At 38.9% G+C, this 27,576-nt stretch overlaps 1 pseudogene; it reads right to left on the bottom strand.

Moving 5' to 3' along the window:
- Positions 1 to 2,631: 2,631 nt before the first annotated feature.
- On the bottom strand, positions 2,632 to 3,141 carry LOC148776442 (large ribosomal subunit protein eL32 pseudogene; annotated as a pseudogene).
- Positions 3,142 to 27,576: the final 24,435 nt, after the last annotated feature.

Genomic DNA, 27,576 nt, shown 5'->3' with positions numbered 1-27,576 from the left:
GTGTCAGTGATGTCATCCAACCATCTCATCCTCTGTCATCCCCTTTTCCTCCTGCCCTCAATCTTTCCCAGCATCAGGGTCTTTTCAAATCAGTCAGCTCTCCGCATCAGGTGGCCAAAGTATTAGAGTTTCAGCTTCAACATCAGTCCCTCCAATGAACACTCAGGACTGATCTCCTTTAGGATGGACTGGTTGGATCTCCTTGCAGTCCAAAGGGCTCTCAAGAGTCTTCTCCAGCACCACAGTTCAAAACCAATTCTTCTGCACTCAGCTTTCTTTGTAGTCCAACTCTCACATCCATACATGACTACTGGAAAAACCATAGCCTTGACTAGACAGACCTTTGTTTGCAAAGTAATGTCTCTGCTTTTTAATATGCTGTCTAAGTTGGTCATAACTTTCCTTCCAAGGAGCAAGCGTCTTTTAATGTGATTGTGATGGCTGCAATCACCATCCACAGTGATTTTGGAGCCCAGAAAAATAAAGTCAGCCACTATTTCCACTGTTTCCCTATCTATTTCCCATGAAGTGATGGGACCGGATGCCATGATCTTTGTTTTCTGAATGTTGAGCTTTAAGCCAACTTTTTCACTCTCTTCTTTCACTTTCTTCTAGAGCCTCTTTAGTTCTTCCTCACTTTCTGCTATAAGGGTGGTGTCATTTGCATATCTGAGGTTATTGATATTTCTCCTGGTGATCTTGATTCCAGCTTGTGCTTCCTCCAGCCTGGCATTTCTCATGATATACTCTGCATATAAGTTAAATAAGCAAGGTGACAATACACTGCCTTGACGTACTCCTTTTCCTATTTGGAACTAGTCTGTTGTTCCATGTCCAGTTCTAACTGTTGCTTCCTGACCTGTATACAGGTTTCTCAAGAGGCAGGTCAGGTGGTCTGCAGTTTACTCTGATCCATACAGTCAAAGGCTTTGGCATAGTCAATGAAGCAGAAATAGATGTTTTTCTGGAACTCTCTTGCTTTTTCGATGATCCAGTGGATGTTGACAATTTGATCTCTGGTTCCTCTGCCTTTTCTAAAACTAGCTTGAACATCTGGAAGTTCATGGTTCACATATTACTGAAGCCTGGCTTGAAGAATTTTGAGCATTACTTTGCTAGCGTGTGAGATGAGTGCAATTATAGATATGCCATCTATGGGGTCGCACAGAGTCGGACACGACTGAAGCGACTTAGCAGCAGCAGCAGCAGGAATAAATTATCTTCCCATAAAGTAAACATGACATATCCTGAATTTCTCATCTCTATAAACCTAGGTCACTCGGAAGCAGATTTAACTTCATTTAAACAAAATAGGGGCTGGATTTTTTTCTGTCCTTTTCCCTGCTTTATCCCTAGCACCTAGAACAGTGCCAATACACTTTGTTGAATGAGTGGATTCTTGCTTCCAGTGCCAAGGACCAGTCTCACACCTGTCACACTGTGTAAAGTTCCTGGTTTTGCACTGTCATATATTTGGTGTCAGTGTTAGGTACTCATTTTTGCAAATACCACATGATACCTATTTGTATCTGATGTGTCAGATGAGCCTAGAACACCCTGTTTATTTATTAAATAATTTTGAGCAACTTTAGCACTGTCTGTTATGCCCAGAAAACTAAGTACTCTGCCTGCCAGGTTTCCTCACTCCTTTCCTATTGAAAGTCCTCATCCCACTTATTTGATGGTGCCTCTATCATAAATCGAGGGTTTCTTGGGTCCTGTATGCGAAATCAATTCTGTCTCAGAGACCAGAGCTTTAGGATTCTAGATCCTTCCCCATCTATATGCAACTTTTCTGCCCTTCAGAGTATAATTCTGTTCATTGGTTGTGCCTACATTTAACATAGTATCTGCCTTCTCTCCCTTTCTAGATGTAATCCTAGAGATAGAAATTCCCTTACCAACATCATCAGATGACTGCACAAGAGATACTCTTTGATTTCTGGGCCAGAAAGTGATGCCTCTACTGTCATTCTTCAGGACAATTTATTTAGGGAAGAGTTATAGAATGAGCAAATCCATCTAAAACCAACTTTCTTTCTTGGCAGCTGAGGACTGAAGGGTATTGTTTTAAAAAACCTTCTTTAAGGCTCCAGGTAATTCTATGTTTTTCAGCTTCTGCTATCTGTAGAGAATAGAGATATTTTCACTTTCTCTCAGAGGACTAAAATACCATATGGTCTCTACATTGTTGTTGGGGTATAGTTGTAACCACAGCTAGAATTTTATTAGTCCGAGTTTGATCTTTTCCTGTGTGTGTTCACTAGCTTAGCGATTTAACTATTCTGAAATGACCAGAACCAAGCTCAGTAAGCTCCTGATTTGTACACTTGGAGGCTCCTTACAGGCAAGAACTGTGCTTTTTGGTTCTGTATCCCTAGCACTTTAGTACCCTGCCTGGAATGTAGTATTGTTCCATGAAATCACTCCTAGAGATAGATTGTGTCAAGAACTGTAAACGGTCTGAGTTTTACCCTACTTGCAAGTTAACAGGTTAGCCTGTCACAGTCTCATGGATGCTACTAGAAGACATAAGACGCCTGAATCAGAGAGAAAGTAGCTAGTAGTATCTGCCTCTTCAAGTTGGTTCCCCAAGACCTGGTTTTCAGAGGGTGATGGGAATAGGGCCAGTTAGCATCTGTACATGAAGAACTCTGAGCTAAGGGAATCAGAATCTTTGTTTTCCTTTGCAGAATTGTTACGGCTTTCTCTAACCACATAAAACTCACACATGAGCTCTCTATTCATTTCTTCACTGTGTCTCTTGGCATTGGGATTAGTGACTCACAGCCAGCTGGGCTGATGTTTCCATGATGGCTTTGAGGTTCTTGAAGGAAATGTGAGTCATCTCAGCACAGTAAAATTTGTTGCACATCAGTAGCACTTCCAGCTTTGTGATGTACAGACCAGAAACTTCTAGAAGCCACTAAGCAGCGTGTGCTTCATTTTCTTGTTGCTACCATGACCAATCTTGGGCATCAAGATCTGGCACTTGAATCTTCTCTGTACCCTGTGGTCAGTGTCTCTGGGTTTCTGCCAGTTACGCTTAATTTTGATATATCAGGCTGACTGGTGCTGGATGAAATTCTTGGTCTTCTTTTGGATGATTTGGGGCTTCATAAAGTGTCTGAGAGAAGTCATGATGCTGGGTTGGAGATGGATGCTACCTCCTCAGAACCTTTTATAATGGGTAGTCAACATGCCTACCCTTTACTCCAGAAGGACTCATTATTGCCATCAAGCATTCTTGAAAAGGTAGTCTGGGACAAAGTGCAGTCTGCCTTATTTACAAGATATGCAGAGATGGGAGTGGCCCTTGGAGAAATGTCTCAAGAGATGGTTGAAGTGAGACAGAGGTAGCAGCAGTCTGAAGTTCACTTGCTCTTGCCCACCTCAATCTCAGAAGCCTCCCAGAGCAAGCAATTTTTTCAGTGTTTCTGAAAAAAAAAAAAAACTCTCTGCTTCTTCTGCCTTCTACTTCCTTGGTGGGCCAATACTCTCTGCCTTGAGTACCTTTTTCTTACTTCTCTACTATGTAAATATTATTCATCCTTCCAAATCAGATTCAAACCCCAGGTCTCCTGTAAAGCATTCTCTGACCAGCCCAACTCACAGTGATTTCTTCTCCAATATTATAGAGTGATTATCATTATCTATATCAATCATATTGACACTTAGGAAGTAATAATAATATCAACAACTCTAACATTTGTGCATCATTTTACATTTTACAAAGTATTTTTACACAATGTATTCCCTTTGACTCTCATAGCATTTTAAGAGACATACATTGAAACATGTATATTATCATATGTGAAACGGATTGCCAGTCCAGTTCAGATGCATGAGACAGGGTGCTTGGAGCTGGTACACTGGGATGACCCAGAGGGATGGGATGGGGAGGGAGGTAGGAGAGGGGTTCAGGATGTGGAACACATGTACACCCGTGGAGGATCCATGTCAATGTATGGCAAAACCACTACAATATTGTAAAGTAATTAGCCTCCAATTAAAATAAATAAATTTATATTAAAAAAAAGAGACATGCAAAGGAAAAGACTGTATTTTCAATTTACAGATAAGGAAAGGCAGAAATTCAGAAATGTGCCCAAGATTACCTAGTTAATAAACAGGTCATCAGATTTAGCTTTAGTTTCCAGGTTCACAATGGCTGCACCATGCCATTTCTTGTTGCTCTTTAAACCCCCAAATGGATTTATTTCATTTGGAGTCTAGTGGCTAAGAATTCTGAGTCAGACAAAACTGCTGTGGCAGTTTCTTGGGGTCACCAGGTTTCCTTGCCTTCCAGAACACAGAGCTAAACCACATTTCCAGGTTCCCTTGCATCCCAGATTTCTATCTGACTAGGTTCTAGCCCATGGGATGTGGGCAGAAGTAATGTCACCAGTTCTAGGTCTGACCTTGAAACATTCTATTCAATCTTCTATTCTCTCTTTCCACCACTCCAGGCTGATTGATGGTGAAGAGATCTTGAAGCTACAACATGCTTAAGTCACAGGATGGAAGAGGCCTGTGTATATGAGTCACTGGTTAGAGGTGAGCTGCTTAAGAGAGACATCTAATGAGGACCATATACACTGTACTTTGCCCCAAACAAGAAACATCTATTGTATTACGTTGCTTATGATTTGGGGATTGCTAATACACTTGGGATTAAAATCCAGTACTGCAATCTACCAGTCTGGTGTGAACTTTTGTGTGGTTCAGTTCAGTTCAGTTCAGTGGCTCCGACTCTGTGTGGTACTTAGCCTTTATTTACCCATTTTTAAGATAGAAATAATGACAATACATATCTTATAGAATGCTTCTGAGAATCAGATGAGATAACACATGCAAAGGACTAAACACAGTGTCTGGCATAGTATAAATACTATTTAATCAATAAGTATTAATTTTTCATGTTATTATTTCTAACACATTTTCTGCTGGTTCCAAGCAAAATTTTGAATTTCTGTCTTTCCAACTTGTCTTAGAAAAGACAGTCCTTCCTCTCACTCTGATTTATGATAATGAGAATGAGAATAGCTCAGGGTTAGTCAGGGTTAGGGTCAGTCTGCCCACAGACCTCATTTTCCAGGTGTCCTGCCAATCCATTCTTTCCTGCCCCTATAGATTTAAAAGCAGGGGGAAGGGAAGTCACCTGGTTGCCTAGTGGTTAGAATTCCAGGCTTTCACTACTGTGACCTGGGTTCAATCTCTGGTTGGGGAACTGAGATTCCACAGGTCACATGACAAATATATGTATATATATATATATATATATATATATATACACACACACACACACACAAATTATAAAGCTATTTCCATTTGAAAAAATCAAAATCTTCTGAAACTTTCTGAAGATCATACTAGAAATACATATTTCTAACTAAAGGTGAAATTTGATAATTCTTAGTCTTAATATTCACAACGAATTCATCGGTTGTGTGGTTGGGTCATTTAAAATGATACAACTAAATCTTTGAAGTCAAAAAATTCTATTCTTTGGGTGATAAGGATGTGTCAAGGTAACTTCATCAATTGTAATACATGTATGACTCTGATGGGAATTTCCTGGTGGTTCAATGGTTTGGACTCCGTGCTTTCACCAAATAGGCCCAGGCTCCATCCCTGGTCGTTATGCAAGCTGTGCAATGTAGCCAAAGTGGAAAAAAAAGTATGACTCTGGTGAGGGAGGTTCATAACAGAAGAGGTCAATCATGTGTGGAGGCACAGGGTATATGGGAACTCTCTGTACTTTCCACTCAATTTTGCTGTGAACACAAAATTACTCTAAAAAAATAACATTCTATTCACCATTACTGAATTGAACTTATCTTTGTAAATACTTTCTCTAATGGGATAATTATGTTATTAAAAAGAAATTACCAGAGTTTTGTCTTGAGGTGGTTGGCACAGAGTATACCCAGCACTTTTTTTTTCTCTAGTTGGTGACAACATAAACTGAAGTACAGATTGAGCCACCTCTCTGACACTTGGGAAGCTGATGACAGGACAGATGAAGGCCTGTCATGGTTGATTTCATTTTATGACCTGTAAATGTGTCCAGCCCACCCACAGCAGTTCAGGGAATTAAAAAAGGATCCCAAGGGTATGCAGCAAGAGCATTTCTTGCATGATCAGATTGGGAAGGTAAAGAACCCTTCTTTGAAGATTATGCTTAATGGTCCAGGGTTAAATATAGGCCATAGGATAAAGAGCACTTTTCATTCACCCTCTTGTCAATTATCCTGTTGCTTGCTCTCACCTTGTCTACTGAACAAGGAAACATGGGAAAAGTTATAGGCTCTGAAATCAGTCAGCCTTTTCAGACATTTGCTTTACCCATCTGTAAAATAAGAATACCATAACACTAACCAATGGTGAGTACCTAGGAATTTTTTTTGTGCTTTGCTGTTGAAAGATTAAGAACCAGATTTTGATATAAATTTGGAATAAGGAAAGTATACCAATCCAAAAAATCCTGAGGGACTAATCACGAGACTGGTAACAGAAGATGTGGGTACAAATAGTAAATTTCTCAATTTCCCCAACCTCTCCTTAACCCCTTCACCCTTCTAAAAGTTACACATACAGTTTTGTAATATGAAATATTTTATCAAAATATGCTCATTTTCCATGTCTTTAAGGAACTATCATCTTGGGATTGCTGGTGTTTTTATTTTCCAATTGTTTACCATTAAACAGAAGGCCTATTGAGAGATTTATAAACACATTAAATTTGAAAAATCATTTCTATTTTTTTTCTTGGCTATTTTCATTTTAAAACTGATTTACCACACAGTCTTATTCTAAGAAAAACTTTCAATGTACTTACGTAAAATATGCTGAAGTTATAATTTAATACACTTTTATCTGGTCCAAGTGCCAAGAGGTTTAGTCCAATCCAGGTTAATCTGTGTTCCACAAAGCACAGTGGTTCAGTTCTGGACTTAAGGAAGGTCTGATCTAAAACTTTGGCGCTCTCCACCCGCTCAGAGAGATTCAAAGCCTTGGTTTGGCCTAGAATTGAACTAGTCCGTCCGGAAATCTCCAGTGAGAATTTACCTAAAAGAAGACAACATCAGACCAAGGTCTAAGTCAGGAATGAGAATTTTTAGCTTTGATGCATTCTACCTTCATTATTTTATTTATTTATTTATTTGGCTGCACAGCATGAGGGATCTTTGTTCCCCGACTTGGGATAGAATCCAAGCCCCTTGCATTGGAAGCATGGAGTCTTAACGACTGGACTGCCAGGGAAGTCTCTGCCTTCCTTATTTAAAAGAAAAAAAAAATTTTTTAAGAAATATTTTTTAAAGTAAATGCCACATGCAGCAGACAGTAAAACTCACACAATACTCATTTTCACCCATCTCTGTCCAACTTATAGCAGGTAGTTGGAGCCATGTGACTAGTTCTGGTCAGTGTGCTTTGAGGGGAACTGACATGTGTCTCTTCCAGGCCAAGGCAGAAAAAAACCAGTGCTTGATTCTCTAGATTTCCTTGTTTTTCCACTCTGACTCAAGTGGTCTCATGGATCCTTGAATGACCATGTGGAGGAAAGCCCACTGCCTACCTTCTTGGAACAGAAACAAATTTTCATTGTTTTAAACCACTGAGACTTTGGGGGTTGTTTTTCACAAGAATTTAATTTATTTGTCCAATTCACAACGATTCTTTAAATGCAACCCGTTCTTATACTCATCATGCTTTGGCAAACAGTGTTCTAATAACTGGAAGGTCCTAGCACCTCAACCTTCAATCCAGTTCCAACCGCAATATCTTCTTAAACCTAGTTAAAGGCAACATGGCACATCGAGGAAAGGGTACGGGTTTCAGAATTTGCTAGGTTCAGGTTCTAATTTCTTAAAAGCTATGTAACATAGGAAAACTTAGTTAACTTTTTTTCTGCTCTGATTTCCTTATCTACAAAGTGATAAAAATAACTTCACTGGGTATTTGTAAGATTAAATCACATTGGGGATATAAATTGCTTAGTGGAATGTTTGGCACATAGGAAAAATACTAACTGTATTATTATTGCCAGGCCTCTACCACCCTAAGTTCAGGTGTGTTTTCCCCTCAGTTCACAGAGCACTTCTATTACAACATCTACTGTCTTCCATTGTATTTTTCACACCCATGTCTATATCCCCCATTAACCTATGAATAACTGGAAGTTAGCGGTATTGTCTGATTTTGTTTTAGTCCTATTCGCAGCACCTAGAACACTGCCTTGAGGTCCTCCTTCACCATTTGTCCTTCTATTGGATGCAGAGGAACCAGAGGAGGATACCAAGACCTGAAAAGGTACTGGAGCCACCGGATGGAAAGAACTTGAAGCTTGAGTGCCTGAAAGACTGTGTGGGGTAAATTTCTACTTACTTCATTTACTTCAGGCCAACCAATCAAATTGGGCTGTGAGATTAATAAGAAATAATTACTGCGTTTGGCACTGGGATTTTGGATTGTTAATCACCTTCAGAGCCTTTTATTCATCCATTCAGGGCTAGGATAAAAAGCACTTAGGCAGCTTTGTACAGCCTAGTCATTACTCCCAATCTGCAAGTGCTTGAAAGAAGTAGATCCTCTTGTAGTGTTGAATCCTGGCTCCTGTTTATTCCTCCACTTGCTCCCTGACTGAGATCTAGCATGGGACTTGGTCAGTCTGCCACTGGAGAACTAAGGAATTGCAGTTATTTATGCCCACAAGGTGCCCTGTTCTGGTAATGAGCACTGTTTCCTGAGCCTGAGTTCCAATACTGTGTATAAAACTTAGTCCAGCTGTGGAAGTTTTTAGCTTAATATCCCAGAAGCGCCTAAGAATGAAACCTTGCTTCACTTTTGCTGTGACTTGCACCAGAGTTATACCCCCTAATCTAGAGGCCATTACCTGCTAATTAACCATGGTGAGCATCAAAAGTCGGCTTTCTGTCTGATTGTAGTCGTGAAATGGGTGGGTCTGGACAAAATATCCTCCTGATGGTCCTCTCCAGCCTAGAGTATCAGTGCAGCCTCACATGGGCGTTCTGAGATTAGCACGGTTCAGGTGTCATCAGGTCTGTTTTTCCATTCGCATTTAGTATTTCAGTGAATGGTTTTTATTGTGACAAATATATTTTAATTGTTCAGTTCAGTTCAGTTCAGTCGCTCAGTCGTGCCCGACTCTCCGCGACCCCATGAATCACAGCACGCCAGGCCTCCCTGTCCATCACCAACTCCCGGAGTACACTCAAACTCATGTCCACAGGGTCGGTGATGCCATCCAGCCATCTCATTCTCTGTTGTCCCCTTCTCCTCCCGCCCCCAACCTTTCCCAGCATCAGAGTCTTTTCCAGTGAGTCAACTTGTCGCATGAGGTGGCCAAAGTATTGCAGTTTCAGCTTTAGCATCAGTCCCTCCAAAGAACATCCAGGATTGATCTCCTCTAAAATGGACTGGTTGGATCTCCTTGCAGTATAAGGGACTCTCAAGAGTCTTCTCCAACACCACAGTTCAAAAGCATCAATTCTTCAGCGATCAGCCTTCTTCACAGTCCAGAGTATAGCAAATAGGCTAATGGTTTTAGGACCTTATTTCTGTTTATGAGATATGGATATACTACATTTAGGGCATGCTTGGCAGCCACGCACATTATTTTATTGAGCTAAATCAAGTCTATCGGGACCTCAGCTTAACATTTGATGACTTAGTATGCAAGTTTGCTAAAGTCCAAGCAGTTGTCCTATTACACAGTCACAATGTACACAAGCATTTAAAATACCTTCCTTCTTTAATCTCATTTTTGTCCTGGCGTCTCTCCTAATGTGTCTTGCTTCTATTTGCTGGCTTATATCTTTACTGTCCAGACAAATAGACCAAGTCTTTTCTAAAGAATGACTTTTATTATTGAGTTTAAGGAAGTTACAAAACAAAATCAAACCTGTCACAAGTAGGCACAAGTTGCCAATAGTCAATTCTCAGGAAAGCAGCTACTAAAATTATTCTATTCTATACTCCTGGGCTTCCCTCATAGCTCAGTTTGTAAAGAATCTGCTTGCAATGCAGGAGACCCCGGTTTGATTCCTGAGTCAGGAAGATCCTCTAGAGAAGGGATAGGCTACCCACTCCAGCATTCTTGGGCTTCCCTTGTGGCTCACCCGGTAAAGAATCCGCCAGCAATGTGGGAGACCTGGGTTTGATCCCTGCATTGGTAAGGGCTACCACCCCAGGATCTTGACCTGGAGAATTCCATGGACTGTATAGTCCATGGGTCGAAAAGAGTCAGACACGACTGAGTGACTTTCGCTTTCACATACTCCTGGCAGCAACAATGACAATAAAAGTTTTGCCCCACAGATGTCCTGGAAACACCCAGTTTCCATCCTGGAAGGACAGAGAATTGCATTTTCACTCAAACTTTATTATCTATACTAAGGATGTTTGTAGATTCCAGTGAGATAGCTAACAGGGAGTGTGAACTATATGCCAGACATTGTGCAGCACATTTTTACGTACTCCTTTACACATTGCAGAATTTTCACAAGGTAGCATTTCACAGGATTTTCACAGAACTTTCACAACTATTATTATTATCACTCCTATTTTACAGATAAAGAAACTGAGGTTTGGATGCTTTAGGTAGCTTGGTCAATGTCACAGTGTGCCAATTAGGATGAATTTGGCTGCAAGAAATAAACACATATGAGCAGTGGTTAATACCAGTGCTGCTCATATTTTAATACACATAAGAATTATCTAGGATCTTGTTAAACTGCAGGTTCTAATTTAGTATACTGGGAATTGGGGGTGAAATTCTACCTTTTCAATAAGCAACCATGCGAATGCTGGTCTGCAGACCATACACTGAATAGTAAGTGTTTAACCACAAGAACACTCATTGTTTACTTATTAGTGAGAGGTTTGGAGTTAGGCAGATCCCCAATTGATTAAGCAGCTCTACAGTGTCTTTCAGGACACAAACTTTTTCCATTTATCTGATGTGCCATCATAAATAACTTTTTTTATCCCAGGCCATTTCCTCAAGATGACCATTCCTGCTCCAAATATGTCACATTTGTATGTGGCTAGAAATGCAGTTCATTCCCTCTGAGACTGGGCACATTGCCAGCTCAAAAAAATCTAGCAAGGAAGATATGAAAGTGGGTAAGAATGGAGGTTGGGAAAATGGAGGGTACGCAAACTTGTATGGCATAGCTAAGAAATAGTATAGCCAGAATTCAACCCATCTGTGTCCAGAGTTAACGACCTTACATCTCTTGAATTAACTGTAGCAGTTGTTCAGTCACTAAGTTGTGTCCAACTCTTTGTGATCCGATGGACTGCAGCACACCAAGCTTTCCTGTCCTTCACTGTCTCTAGGAGTTTGCTCAAATTCATGTCCATTGAGTTGTGGATGCTATCTAACCATCTCATCCTCTGTCGCCCCTTTCTCCTTTTGTCTTCAATGTTTCCCAGCATCAAGTGACTTTTCCAGTGAGTCAGACTTTTCCAATGAGTTGGTTCTTCTCACAAGGTGGCCAAAGTTTTGGAGCTTCAGCTCCAACATCAGTCCTTCCAAAGAATATTCAGGGTTGATTTCCTTTAGGGTTGACTGGTTTGATCTCCTTGCTGTCCAAGGGACTCTCAAGAGTCTTCTCCATCACCACGATTTGAAAGCATCAATTCTTCAGCACTCAGCCTTCTTTGTAAGGTCCAACTCTCACATCCATTCATGATGACTGGAAAAACCATAGCTTTGACTATATGGACTTCACCGAGATGATTCAAAATCATCTCAGAAGGCAAAACTGGAATGCCATTGTTTTAAACATGCTTGACTCTGATTACTTGTACCATGACAGCCTGAAGAATGAATGTGCTTTATATATATATATTTTAAAAAGGGAATGGATCTGTTTGGAACCTAGAGGTGAAGAGCCAAATAAGCACAAGTCACAAAGATTCATGTCAATAGAAACCTGTTCTTCTGTGGAGCAGAGATTGTTCAGCTGGATTAGATGTACACATAAAAATATCCCTTAAAATAATGTCTCTTGACTCCATGCTCACTAGGAAATTTTCTGGTTCTTTATTTGATCTACCAAGTAATCAGAAACCAGGAAGGGAGAGGGAGCTCCCCTGAAGTCTCCAAGAGTTATTGTTTCTCTGAGAATACAAAGTTCCCAGTGGAAATAAATACTTGCACTTGGATAAAGAGAAGAGCTCAGAGACATACCCATTTCCAAGTTGAAACTTACTTTGCAATAAATGTGGAGCCACTGATCATTGTAAAAGGAAGACGTTGCTTAGGAGACATTGGGAAAACTGGCTCCCCATTTGGAGAAAATTTTTAAACAAAATTTCACAAAGACAATGTGATACGAAGTTTACATCAGTTAGACTGGTCTCTTAGGGAACACATAGGAGGGTACTCACTGGAGCATTGTTTATGGTGCTGAGGTCCATCATTGAGAGAGTGGATAGGTGGAATGCGATGGATTAGAGGCACCATATAACAAGAACTCAGCTTCCCTGGTGGCTCAGAATCCACCTGCCAATGCAGGAGATGCAAGAGACACAGGTTTGATTCCTGAGGCAGGAAGATCCCCTGGAGTAGGAAATGGCAACCTGTTCCAGTATTCTTGCCTGGAAAATCCCATGGACAGAGGAGCCTGGCAGGCTACAGTCTATGGGGTCACAAAGAATCAAACACGACTGAGCGACTGAGCACACATAATGAGAACAGACCTTTAAAATACAGTACTTAATAACAAAAGATATAGAACGCAATATGATTCATGTAAACTAAAAACATCAATTCAGTTCAGTTCAGTTCAGTCGCTCAGTCGTGTCCAACTCTTTGCGACCCCATGAATCACAGCACGCCAGGCCTCCCTGTCCATCATCAACTCCCAGAGTTCACTCAAACTCATATCCATCGAGTCGGTGATGCCATCCAGCCATCTCATTCTCTGTCGTCCCTGTCTCCTCCCACCCCCAATGCCTCCCAGCATCAGACTCTTTTCCAGTGAGTCAACTCGTTGCATGAGGTGGCCAGAGTATTGGAGTTTCAGCTTCAGCATCAGTCCTTCCAACAGCACATAAAAAATATACAGCTTGTATAACATTCAAATAAAAGATATACATTAAATTACCTACAAAGATGGGGAATGGGAATAGAGGATGATTATAAAAAAAAAAAGAATGGATACATAAATAGGACAGAGGAGTCTTAGCAGGACCTTAATGATAACAACCAGTAACCAAATAATGTCATTAACTGAACCTTCTGCACTTGAGATCCAAGTAACTACATTAGCACATACAGGCAAACACATACACAGACATAGTTATCTATATATGCATATATAGATATAAATTACTAAAAGTTAAAAATGAACACAAGATTCTTGTGTGTTCACTACCTTTCTTACGGTTTTTTATAGATGTTACCTTCAAAAATGAGTCTCAGGGCCTGCAGTGAGTCAGAACCCAGGTGTGAAGACCCAGCAAAACCAGCCCCCTAAGTAATTAACCTTCCTAGTCCACAATCAACATGTCTCTCTAACTGTAAGTTTGGAGATGCTAATTAGCTAATTATTAAAGCTGGATATCACCTTTCTGTCTAATTAGAATGTATCGTCCCTTTACTTCAGATAGAAAATTCATTTTTATTTCTACTCTGTTTCTGTTTCTTTGTCTAATTAAGTTCTTCATTTAATGGAATGAGTTAGACTGTTAATATCTTCTCATTTGCACTGTGTTCAAATTGTCACTGCTATTACTACCACAGGGCTTCCTTGTTGGATAAGACAGTAAGAATCTGCCTGCAGTGCGGGAGACCAGAGTTTGATTCCTGGGTTGGGAAGATCCCCTGGAGGAGGGCATGGTGACACACTCCAGTATTCTTGCCTGGAGAATCCCCATGGACAGAGGAGCCTAGCAGGGGCTACAATCCACGGGGTCACAAAGAGTCAGACTCAGCTGACTGACTAAGCACATTACTACCACAGATAATTTTCCTGGCCAAGGTAGATTTTTGGGGGTTTGTGATGACAGGTATACCTTTTTTGTGTTTTAGAAATAACTTCTGATACTATTTGAAGGAATCGCATTTAAGGTGAGGAGACTATAAATAGAAAAGTAGCTTACTGAATTGTAAACTGGCATTTGGAATGGAAAAAAATGGAGGGGGGAGTGTGTCCTTGAGTGGAAGAGACTGTTTGCATAAGAGGCCAACTGTTGTTTAAAATTAACCTTGATGCTATGATTTAACCCTTTGCTTCCGAGGACATTAAATAGGTTAATTTCTAACTAATGGGAATCCAAGGGTTACAGGAACAAAATTGTGAAAATTCTTGTCATGCTTGCATTTGAAAATTCTATAATCTAAAGTGCTAAGCAAAGCATCCAGAGAAATCCTTTTTTGGCCTGACTTTTTATAAAGGTAACTTGTAAGATATATAATGAAATTTTTAAGATAAACAGCTGTACAAGAAAATAGAACTGTCAGACTATCTCCTTGATATAAAAATCCAAATGAATACACACATACTTTCATAAAAACCAACAGAGAACCTAGAACAGCTGAAAATGTAAGTGCCTATGTGGTGTGCTTTTTATAGTTACAGTCCAGCTGTAAATTAACATTATGACTCTGTGGCTTTATGCTTTCTTCTTCTTAAAATACCATTTATATGCATGCAGGTATAGCTCATGCTAGTGACTGATGTTCCAGTTTGCCTCTAGGCTAGTCTAGCTGGGAATGAATTTTGCAAATGTCAGCTACTCCAGGCTTTTATCTCAGATAAGATGTGGGGCCTAAATGCAAGATTATAACAAATTCTAACTGTCAACCCTCCATACAAAAATCTGTAAATAAACTCACTGCAGTTCTAGAAATAGAAAGTAGAATCAATCCAATCAAAATGCCAATATGAGGAAATCATTCAATAAAGTGAGTTCTTAGAGGAAGCATGATTTCCTAGACAAACAGAAAGAAAAATATTTGAAATCAGGATTACTAAATCAATAGGATGAAAAGATGTGCCCCTTTAAGATTTTATTCAAGGATCAAGACTTATTACATTATTTAGCCATTTGCTGAAAAAAAAATTAAAACTCTACACGCTGTCATTTGTTTCCTGGTACTTTCCTACTTGAGAATGAAACTTAAAAATGGAGGGGAAAGGCTTAGAGATTATTAGGGGCAGCTAACTCATGAAAATTACTTTGAAAGATTCTACCTTGCACCTATTCTCCAGGATTTAAATAGAGAAAGGGTTATAAATAAGTTAACTAATTTATCACCCAGATATTTTTGAGTGAAAGGGAACACTGTTAATAAATATATAAGAGTAATAGATATAAATCAAAACTGTTCCAATCAAATTGGATGCATATAGTTTTTCTATTAGTCACCATGATGTTATTTCTGAGAGAGCAGATAGATTCTTAGCTGATGTCTGAAATTCCACAATCAAAGCTTTATTTCTTTGCCTTAAACCAACAAGGGATTGATTCAGTTTCCATAAAATTACTGCTAGGAAAAGGAATTTATATTTTAACATGAATAAACCTTTCACATTATTTCCAGAGGGAAAGTTTGGAAGGAGAGGAAAGGCTAGTCTAGAATTTTGAACTGTGTTGGGCTGAGGGAAAAGAGAAAATACATGACATGAGGGAAGCTTGAGAAGTCTGATGATGATCCTGACCTTAAGACCTAGCCTCAACTCAGAGAGTCACCCACAAGGAACCATAGTGGCCAGCCAAGCCTCAATGGCCCAAAGGATCTATGCTCACCTATCCCTAAGGGACACATCTCTAGCAGAATATAAAGAATGAACTCCCACCTGCTGATGAATCACCTCGCTCCAAATAAGCTAGCTTAGAAGCTCACAGGATAACTGCCATTTTTATGAAGTTTAGAGACTCCTTTACCTTCATCACACAGAATCAGCTAGAGAGTCCAAAAAACTGTTCTATACATCTGTCTCTTTTGTTGTCTCGCATACAGGGTTATCGTTACCATCTTTCTAAATTCCATATAGATGCGTTAGTATACTATATTGGTGTTTTTCTTTCTGGCTTACTTCACTCTGTATAATAGGCTCCAGTTTCATCCACCTCATTAGAACTGATTCAGATACATTCTTTTTAATGGCTGAGTAATACTCCATTGTGTATATGTACCACAGCTTTCTTATCCATTCGTCTGCTGATGGACATCTAGGTTGCTTCCATGTCCTGGCTATTATAAACAGTGCTACGATTAACATTGGGGTACACGTGTCTCTTTCAATTCTGGTTTCCTCAGTGTGTATGCCCAGCAGTGGGATTGCTGGGTATATTATCATATGTGAAACGAATTGCCAGTCCAGGTTCGATGCATGATACAGGATGCTTGGGGCTGGTGCACTGGGATGACCCAGAGGGATGGGATGGGGAGGGGGGTTCAAGATGGGGAACACATGTACACCCAGGGCAGATTCATGTCAATGTATGGCAAACCAATATAATATTGTAAAGTAATTAGCCTCCAATTAAAATTAAAATAAAATAAAAAAAGAATCAGCTAGAGAAAAGTCCCTGGTCAGACCACCAAGTTTTGATGGTTCCACACCCCATTCAGGAAGCACTAAGAAGTAGTCAAGGCTATGGTTTTTCCAGTGGTCATGTATGGATATGAGAGTTGGACTGTGAAGAAAGCTGAGTGCCGGAGAATTGATGCTTTTGAACTGTGGTGTTGGAGAAGACTCTTGAGAGTCCCTTGGACTGCAAGGAGATCCAACCAGTCCATCCTAAAGATCAGTCCTGGGTATTCATTGGAAGGACTGATGCTAAAGCTGAAGCTCCAATACTTTGGCCACCTCATGCAAAGAGTTGACTCACTGGAAAAGACTCTGATGCTGGGAGTGACTGGGGGCAGGAGGAGACAGGGACGACAGAGAATGAGATGGCTGGATGGCATCACCGACTCTGTGGACATGAGTTTGAGTGAACTCCAGGAGTTGGTGATGGACAGGGAGGCCTGGCGTGCTGTGATTCATGGGGTCGCGGAGAGTCGGACACGACTGAGTGACTGAACTGAACTGAACTGAAGAAGTAGGAGATGAAGAATTCCTGAGTTAAGCCTACAAAGCATCCTTTCTTTTAAGGGATTGTTTTGCATTCCTTGACTCTGAGCAATTTACATCTTAAATTTAATCACTATTTAATGTGAATCCTTAGTATTGAAAACAACCACAAAATAAATAAATGAATGAATTAAAGTCTCTAGGCTGTAATTTGGGCCATTTTTGACCAGTAATTTGCATCTACCTTATCCTTGCTTTTCACAACAACAGGTTATACAAACCAGGTAATAGCCAGTGACCACTCTCTTTTTATGAATATATAAATGAACTGGAGGATGTCTCTGGAGAAGATTATAGGTTTCAAGTAAAGCTGCTTTCAGTAATAAGGTCCTGAAATAGAAACTTACAATCTGAGTAGAAATCAAATGTCTCCAGGATGCTTGTGCCAAGTTGTCCTTGCCAAAACATCTGCTAGGGCAAGTATACCATCCATAAGTCACTGGGGAAATAAAAAAGTAAATAGAAAATACCTGAAGAAAAATGAAAATAGAAACACAACAACCCAAAACTATGAGATGCAGCAAAAGCAGTTCCAAAAGGGAAGTTTATAGCAATACAAGCCTATCTAAAGAAACAAAAAGAATTTTTAATAAAAATTCTAATGCCACATCTAAAGGAAGTAGATAAAGAAGAAAAACAAAACCCAAAGACATAATAAAGATCAGAGCACATAAATAAAATAAAGGCTAGAAAAATAAAAAAGATCAATGAAACAAAGAGGTAGTTTTTTGAAGAGATAAAATTGACAAGCTTTTAGCCAGACTCATCAAGGAAAAAAGAGAATGGCCCAAACCAATAAAATCAGAAATGAAAGAGGAGAAGTTACAACCTATACCACAGAAATACAACAGATCATAAGAGATTGCCATTAACAATTGCAAGTCAATTAAATGGACAACCTAAAACAACTGGATAAATTCCTTAAAATGTACAATCTCCCAAGACATAATCAGAAGGAAATAGAAAATATAAAGAGATGGATTACCAATAATGAAATTGACTCAGCAACTTAAAAGCTTCCAACAAACAAAAGTCAAGCACCAGATAGTTTTGCAAATGAATTCTACAAAATATTTAAAAAGGAGTTAACACCTATCTTTCTCAAACTATTCCAATAAACTGAAGACCAAGGGACATTTCTGAACTCATGGCCTCAATGAGGCCAACATCACCCTGATACCAAAATTAGGTAAAGACTTCATAAAAAAGAATCATAGGCCAATTCCATTGATGAACACGATGCAAAAATCCTCAACAAAATATTAGCAAACCAAATTCAACAGCACATTAAAGGATCACACACCACGATCAAGTGGGATCTATTCCAGGGAATTAAGAATGGTTAACGATTTGAAAGCCAATCAGTGTAATGCACAGTATTAACAAACCAGAGCATAAAAATCATATGATTATCTCAATAGATGCAGGAAAAGCTTTTGACAAAATTCAACATCCATTTATGATTAAAAAATTTTCAACAAAGTGGGTATAGATGCAACATGTTTCAACATAAAGGTCATCTATGACAAACCCACAGCCAACATCATTCTTAGTGGTGAAAAGCTAAAAGAATTTCCAATCTTCCCAACTTTATTTAACATAGTATCAGAAGTCCTAGCCACAGCAATCAGACAATAAAAAGGGATCCAAACTTGAAATGATGAATTAAAACTGTCTTTGTTTGAAGATGACATGACACTATATATAGAAAATCCTAAAGATGCTGCCAAAAATTATTAGAAACAATAAATTAATTCAGCAAAGTTGAAGGATGAAAAATTAATATACAAAAATCTGCTGCTTTTCTATACAATAATAACAAACTATCAAAAAGAGAAATTAAGAAAACAATCACATCTACAGTTGCATCAAAAAGGATAAAATAACTGGGAGTAAAGCTAACCAAGAAGATAAAAGACATGTACTCGGGAAACTATAAGACACTGAAGAAAGAAACTGAAGACAGTACAAACAAATGGAAAAATATACTGTGCTCATGCATTAGAAGAGTTAATATTTTTAAAATAACTAAACCAACTAAGGCAATATACAGATTCAGTGCAATTCCTGTCAAAATGCCACTGGCATTTTTCTCAGAACTAAAACAAATAATTGTAAAATTTGTAACACAAAAGACCGTGAACAGTCAAAACAATCTTGAGAAAGAAGAACAAAGCAAGAGGTATCATGCACACTGATTTCAAACTACATTACACGAGCTGCTTGTGCTCGTGCGTGCTCAGTCATGTCTGACTCTTTGCAACCCTTTGGACTGTAGACCACCAGGCTCCTCTGTCCATGGGATTTTTCAGGGAAGAATACTGGAGTGGGTTGCCATTTCCTCCTCCAGGAGATCTTCTCCACCCAGGGATCAAACTCGCATCTCCAGCATTGGCAGGCAGATTCTTTACCGCTGAGCCATCAGGAAAGCCCATAGTACAAAACTACAGTAATCAATACAATCTGACACTCTCACAAAAATAAACACATTGATCAGTGAAACAGAGGAGTTGAGAAATAAACCCACACACATATGGCAAATTAATCTATGACAAAGGAAGAAAACATAAGCAGTACGCTCTTTGACATCAGTCTTAGCAATATGTTTTTGGATATGTCTTCTCAGTCAAGGGAAACAAAAGTAAAAATAAACAAGTGGAACTACATCGAACTAAAAAAGCTATTGCACAATGAAGGAAACTATCAATAAAACAGATAGGCAGCCTACTGAATGGGAAAAAATATTTACAAATAATATATCTGATGAGTGGTTAATATACAAAATACACAAAAACTCATACAATTCAACATCAAAACAACAAACAACTCACAAACTGAGCAGAGGGAATTCCCTGATGATCCAGTGGTTAGGACTCTGCACTTTCACTGCCAAGGGACTGTTTTCTATCCCTCTTAGGGAATGAAGATTTCACAAGCCATGCATCAAGGCCCCCAGATTAATAATTAATTAAAAAATTAAAAATGGGCAGAGGACATTAATAAATGTTTTCCAAAGAAGACTTAGAGATGGCCAACAGACATAGGAAAAATGCTTGACACCACTAATCATTAGGGAAACACAAATCAAAACCACAATGTGATATCACCTTGTACCTGTTAGAATGACTATCATCAAAAAGACAAGAAATAACAAGTGTTTGTGAGAATGTAGACAAAAGAGAAACTTCTGTTGGTAGGATTGTAAATGGTACAATTGGAAAACAGTTGGGAGGTTCCTCAAAAATTTAAAATAGAACTGCCATATGATTCAGAAATTTCATTTCTGATTATTTACCCAGAAACACTAATTCAGAAGAGATACATGTGTTCACTGCAGTATTATTTACAGTAGCCAGAATACAGAAGCAACCTAAGTGTCTATCAACAGATGAATGGACAAAGAAATTGTGGTATGTATGTATGTATGTAATACATACACACAGAAATACTACTCAGTCATAAGAAAGAAGAAATTTTGTTATTTACAATAACATGGATGGATCTAGAGGATAGCAAACAAATAAAATAAAATGAAAACAGATTTATAGATACAAAGAACAAATGGGTGATTTCCAGCAGAAACAGGTGAGTACTGGGCAAAATAGGTGAGAGATTAAGAAGTACAAACCTTAAAAAAAAAAAAAAAGAAGTACAAGCCTCCAGTTACATAACAAATGTAATATACAACATAAGGGATGTGGCCAATAATATTATAATAACTTTATATGGGGACAGATAATTACTAGATTACATGGTAATCATTTCCTATTATATATATATGTCAAATCATTATGTAGTACACCTGAAACTAACGTAACATTGTTATGTCAACTATATTTCTAGTTTTAAAAAATGCACCATCCTTGAAAAGGCTAAGAACCAGGACCCAGCCTAGAGTCAACCCCACCCTGGTTGCTGCCTAGAGCAGCTGCATTCAGCAGAAACTTCAGCAATGATGGTCATCTTCCACCTCTATGTTGTCCTACATGATAACTGTTAACCATTTGTGCCTCTGGCACACTTGAAATTTGGCCACTGCAACTAAGGAAGTAAATTATTAGTTTATTTTAAATAATTTAAATTAATTTTATTTAACTTAATAGATTTAAATTAATAATTTATGTTTAAATTAATTTAAATAGCCATCTATAACTAGCAGCTACCAAGGCAAATCTAGAAGTTAAAGCAACTGAATGAAAGTAATTTGGAAGTCATCTTTGAATTCAGCACGGAATCTAACAAGTTAACATTAACCATATTTTAACCCTGTAAAAAACTGCAGTTGCTTCTGTTAATTTCTCTCAAGTCTTCACATGGCCTTCTAGACCCTTCATGGTCTAGCCTTCTCCCTTCCCCTGCTTCTTCATCCATTCCTCTAGGATCTCAGCTCCTAGGACTCTACTCCTTCCTTACTTAGCTCCAGCCCTAGTGGCTCCTTGCAGCACTGCTGTTTCAGGGCCTTTCCACTGATACTCTTTATGTCTAGACCACTCTTTTCTTAGCAATATGCGTGGCTTACTCCTTCCTATCCTTCAAATTAATGCTAAAATATTATGTTCTCGGTGAGGACCTTCTTGACCACTTTATCCAGAATTGCAATGCCCACCACCACCCGGACTCCTTATCTCTTTCTGCAACTTTGTCTCTTTAGTGTTTATCTCTTTCTAATATACTTGTAACATAATTCACTTACTTATTTTGTCTGTCTCCCCATTTAGAATATGAGTTCCATGAGGGCAAGGATTTTCATTTTTTTGTTCACTTCTGTAGTCCATGGTATGCTCATAAATATTTGCAACTGGCTCTTTGCAGGGGGAAATGCCCTGATTTGTAGCATTTGTCAATTTCTGTAGTATAAATACACCTGCTATGACCAATTTCAATTTACCAAAAAGAGTGGTTACCCAGCATGGATCTAGGAAGAGATATGGACAATCAGCCTACAATTCAAACCAGCTCACACATCACTAAATTATACCTCTGTTTTAAAACACTTAGAATTTCTCAAACAGTATTTCCCACACTTTGCTCTTGATCACCTGAGGCTCTTAAAACCAGACTAAAACCTAGGCAATCCCCTCCCCTGGAGATTTTGATTAAGAGGCTCTGGATGGGAACTGAGAATTTAATTTTTTTAAATTGAAGCATAGTTATGTTAGCTTCAGATGTATAGCATAATGATTTAGTATTTTTGCATATTCAGTTCAGTTCAGTCACTCAGTCGTGTCCGACTCTTTGCGACCCCATGAATCGCAGCACGCCAGGCCTCCCTGTCCATCACCAACTCCTGGAGTTCACTCAAACTCATGTCCATCGAGTCGGTGATGCCATCCAGCCATCTCATCCTCTGTCATCCCCTTCTCCTCCTGCCCTCAATCCCTCCCAGCATCAGAGTCTTTTCCAATGAGTCAACTCTTCACATTAGGTGGCCAAAGTACTGGAGTTTCAGCTTCAGCATCAGCCCTTCCAATGAACACTCAAGACTGATCTCCTTTAGAATGGACTGGTTGGAGCTCCTTGCAGTCCAAGGGATTCTCAAGGGTCTTCTCCAACACCACAGTTCAAAAGCATCAATTCTTCGGTGCTCAGCTTTCTTCACAGTCCAACTCTCACATCCGTACATGACCACAGGAAAAACCATAACCTTGACTAGACGGACCTTGGTTGGCAAAGTAATGTCTCTGCTTTTTAATATGCTATCTAGGTTGGTCATAACTTTCCTTCCAAGGAGTAAGTGTCTTTTAATTTCATGGCTGCAATCAGCATCTGCAGTGATTTTGGAGCCCCCCAAAAATAAAGTCTGACACTGTTTCCACTGTTTCTCCATCTATTTCCCATGAAGTGATGGGACCAGATGCCATGATCTTCGTTTTCTTAATGTTGAGCTTTAAGCCAACTTTTTCACTCTCCTCTTTCACTTTCATCCAGAGGCTTTTTAGTTCCTCTTCACTTTCTGCCATAAGGGTGGTGTCATCTGCATATCTGAGGTTATTGCTATTTCTCCTGGCTATCTTAATTCCAGCTTGTGCTTCCTCCAGCCCAGCGTTTCTCATGATGTACTCTGAATGTAAGTTAAATAAGCAGGGTGACAATATACAACCTTGACATACTCCTTTTCCTATTTGGAACCAGTCTGCTGTTCCATGTCCAGTTCTAACTGTTGCTTCCTGACCTGCATACAGGTTTTTCAAGAGGCAGGTCAGGTGGTCTGGTATTTCCAACTCTTTCAGAATTTTCCACAGTTTATAGTGATCCACACAGTCAAAGGCTTTGGCATAGTCAATAAAGCAGAAATAGATGTTTTTCTGGAACTCTCTTGCTTTTTTGATGATCCAGCGGATGGTGGCAATTTGATCTCTGGTTCCTCTGACCTCCAGCTTGGGGTTGTTTTGGAGATTATACTCCACTATAGTTTACTCTAAGATAATGGGTCTAATTCCCTGTGCTATAACAACATATCTTTGTTGTTTATTTTATATGTAATTGTTTGTATCTGTTCATCCTATACTCCTAATTTGTCTCTTCCCCCCTTCCCTCTCCCCTTTGAAAATTACACCTTTTTTTCCCTGTGTCCGTGAATCTGTTTCTGCTTTGCATCTGCATTCATTTGTTTTTATTTTCAGATTCCACATGTGAATGATATCATACAGTATTTTTCTTTCTCTGACTTATTTCATTAAGGATAATATTTCATTATAGATAGACAAATAATGTGTATGTTTTAATCCAGTCATCTGTTGATGAGCATTTGGGTTGCTTCTATATCTTAGCTATCGTAAACAGTGTTTCCATGAACATTGGGGTACATGTATCTTTTCAAAATAGTGTTTTCATTTTTTTTCTGAATATACGCCCATGAGTGGATCATATAGTAGCTCTATTTTTAGTTTTTTAAGGAAACTTCATACTGTTTTCCATAGTGATTGCACCAATTTACATTGTGAATTTATATTTTTAACAAATACCCTGAGTGCTTCTTATCATCAAGGAAGCCCAGTTCACATCCACCTTCCACTCGGGTTATTCCCTCCAAAGCTAAAGATCAGCCCTGTGCCAGAGGACTTGGAGAAACCAGCCCATCATCCAAAAAAAGTACAGACTCAGTGGGAAAACTGACAACCCTTCAACATACCTCTTTTACCACAGGACATGGAGGCATGAGAGTACTGCAGACATGTTTTGAATCTAGACTAACAATAGTTCCACTTCTCTAACCAGCAAGTATAAAACACCACTGTAACAGCAGGGCTTATAGAATTTTGTGTTTTAAGAGTGATGTTTGAAAAGAAACATATTTTCCTTTTGAAAATGTGCATATTTAATTTCTGTATTCACTACAACTGAGAAGAAGTCACAAAATAACCAGATCACATCCTGTTTTTATGAAAGTTTACTAGGTCTTAAAATGGTTAGTGTCTGTTACTGGATTAAATTACCTATTAGATTATAAAAAATAATGTATTCAGTCAAACCTGTGCCCACTCTGCAATAAGCACCAGAGATAGAATTCACAGAGAATAAGACAGTCTCTGTTTGGCAGTCTCCTGGGGACACACATTTGAGTAAACTGGCAATGCAGAAGAATAAACTAATTCGTAGTTTAGAGGAAAGTGGTTGTTTTTTAGAAGAGGAATCTTCCAAACTGAGACAGAGGAGTGGGTGTTTTCCAGGTTAAGGCATAGGTGGTTGGAAACAGGTATTCCTGGAAAAGAGAACAGAATTTTCAAAGGCCAAGAGATAAGGAAAAGAAAGTTCAGTATGATCAGGGATATGATAAGACCTAAGGCTAGAGGAATGAGTTCAGGACAGGTCACCAAGGCCTTGTAAAATCAAGTTTTTTCATTGTTTAGTATATGTTCTTTTCCTTTTTGTATTAACCAAATGTAGAAAACTACCCAAATACTCATGAAAAAAGAATGGATACAAAATTGTAGTACATTGACAACATGGAACACTGTATAGCAGTAACAATGACTGAACTGCAACCATATGCAATAATGTGGATGAATTTCACAAGTATAAAGTTGAGAGAAAAGCAAAACACAAAAGAGCACAGATTGTGTGATTTCGATTATCTGAAGCTTAAGAGGAGACAAAACTAATATGTGGAGATAGAAGTCAGAAAGCAATTCCAACAGGCACATGAAAATGTGTACAATGTCACTAATCATCAAGGAAATGAAAATCAAAATCACAGTGAAATGTCACCTCACACTTGTTAGCATGGTTAATCTATAAAAAAAATCACAACTGTTGACAAGAATTTAGAAAAAAGAGAACACTTAGACTGCTGGTGGGAATGCCATTATAGAAAATAATATGGAGGATCATCAAAAATCAAAAATTGAACTACCATATGACCTAGCAATCCCACTTATGAGTATATGTCTGAAGGAAATGAGATCAGGATCTTGAAGAGATATCTGCACTCCTGAGTCCATTAATTACAGCACTACTCACAATTGCCAAGACATGGAAACAACCTCAGTATCCTTCAACAGATGAATGACGGAAATATGGTACATATTTACAATGGAATATTATCCAACCACAAAAAAAAGAAGGAAATCTTGCCATTTGTGATAACATAGATGAATCTTGAGGGCACTATGTTAAGTGAAATAATTCAAGCAGAGAAAGGCAAATACTGTATGACCTAACTTACATGTGAAATCTAAGAAAGTTGAACTCATAGAACAGGTGGATTGGTGGTTTCCAGAGGCTGTAGGGTGGCAGAAATAGGAAGATATTGGTCAAAAGGTTCAAACTTTCCAGTTACAAAATGAATTAGTTCTGTAGTTCTAATATTCAGCATAGTAACTATAGTCAACAATATTGTATTGCACACTTGAAAGATGCTAAGACAGACGATCTTAAATGTTCTCATCACCAAAACAACAAAAAGCAAAAAAAAAACCCATTAAACTTATTGTGGTAATTATTTCACTGATGCTGGGAAAGGTTGGGGGCGGGAGGAGAAGGGGACGACGGAGAATGAGATGGCTGGATGGCATCACTGACTCTGTGGACGTGAGTTTGAGTGAACTCCGGGAGTTGGTGATGGACAGGGAGGCCTGGCGTGCTGTGATTCATGGGGTCGCGGAGAGTCGGACACGACTGAGCGACTGAACTGAACTGAACTGAACTGAATGTACAAATATCAAGCCATCATATTTTTCACCTTAAAGGTAAACAATGCTATGTCAATTGTTATCTCAATAACACTGTGGAAATAAAGAAGTCAGAAAGCAGTTACTCTTAGGAGTGAATACTAGCGAGAAGCAAATCCAGCAGGGATTTCTGAGGCATTAGTAATGCTCGGTTTCTTGATTAGGTCTTAGATACACAGATATGTAGGACCGAGATGCATGTTTACAATATGTACACTTTCCTATCTGTATATTATACTTGAAGAAAAAGCTAATTTATAGAAGCAGAGAGCTGTTTGTCTTCAGAAGTTGTAAAACGCTTCTCTCACTCTTTCCTATTTCCTATGCTCCACCTTTTCATTATTGCATTTTAAACTCCTGGCTTTAAGTCTGTGTCTTGTGACAATGGGTCACCACCCTAAATACACTTTCATTTAAATTTCATTCTCATCTCAGCTGATCCAAGTGGCTGGAAATGACCGGCTGCAATTGCTGACGGGGTTGCACAGTAAAGTCTATACCGGGCTATGGATATCACATGGCCTTATCATCACAATCTCTGGCACGCACGCCTGACACAGAATGCCAGGTACAGGTTAATGAAAAACAAGAAAAGGTGCAGGAAAAGCTCAATACTGTCAAGGCTTGTTAATGAGAAAATATAATTATATACCTTGCATTTTAAGCATATAACTTATGGAGGTGAGCCTACACATTGGAATGAATGTACTGTGTTTCCTGCTAACTCAGACAAATGATAAAACATTGATTTAAGATGTTAATTTCTTTTTGTGAATTTGTATCATCTTTTATCTGGCAGTGGGGAGGACACTGGTTTATGACCAAAAGTATTCCTTATTCATCTTGCACGTAATATAGGCTCATTATAGTTTTGTTGTTGAAATGCACTATTAGTCAAAGGGTCCTGAGTCTGGTTTCTTCTGAGCAGGTAATAGTTCATAGAATCCCAGCAAAATGGAGCTGGAAAGGTCATGTGGAAAGTACTCTGTTGTATAATGTATGATACTTAGAGGCTTGATAGTACCCTTGTGCATCAAAGAGCATCTGAAGGTGATAGGTTCTTAATCTGGAGCCTCCCGTAAATAAAAATCTTTGGTTTTAAAAGTCCAGAGTAGTCTCAACATGTCAACAGATAATACTGTAGTTTCCAAGCAAGAATACCACATCAATTAATTCATGTGGAGCCAGAGGGGGATTTTAGCAACATGTGGGAAGCTTGGAAATGAGCTGGGCTTTACGTTTCCCAGAAACATCTAAAATCAATCACTACTCCTCTCAGTCAC

The sequence above is a fragment of the Moschus berezovskii genome, chromosome 9 (assembly GCF_049115385.1).
Source record: "Moschus berezovskii isolate FMDL1 chromosome 9, NW_MosBer_1.0, whole genome shotgun sequence".
NCBI lineage: Eukaryota > Metazoa > Chordata > Mammalia > Artiodactyla > Moschidae > Moschus > Moschus berezovskii.
The sequence above is the reverse complement of the archived record's forward strand: the minus strand, read 5'-3'. Positions and strand labels throughout refer to the sequence as shown.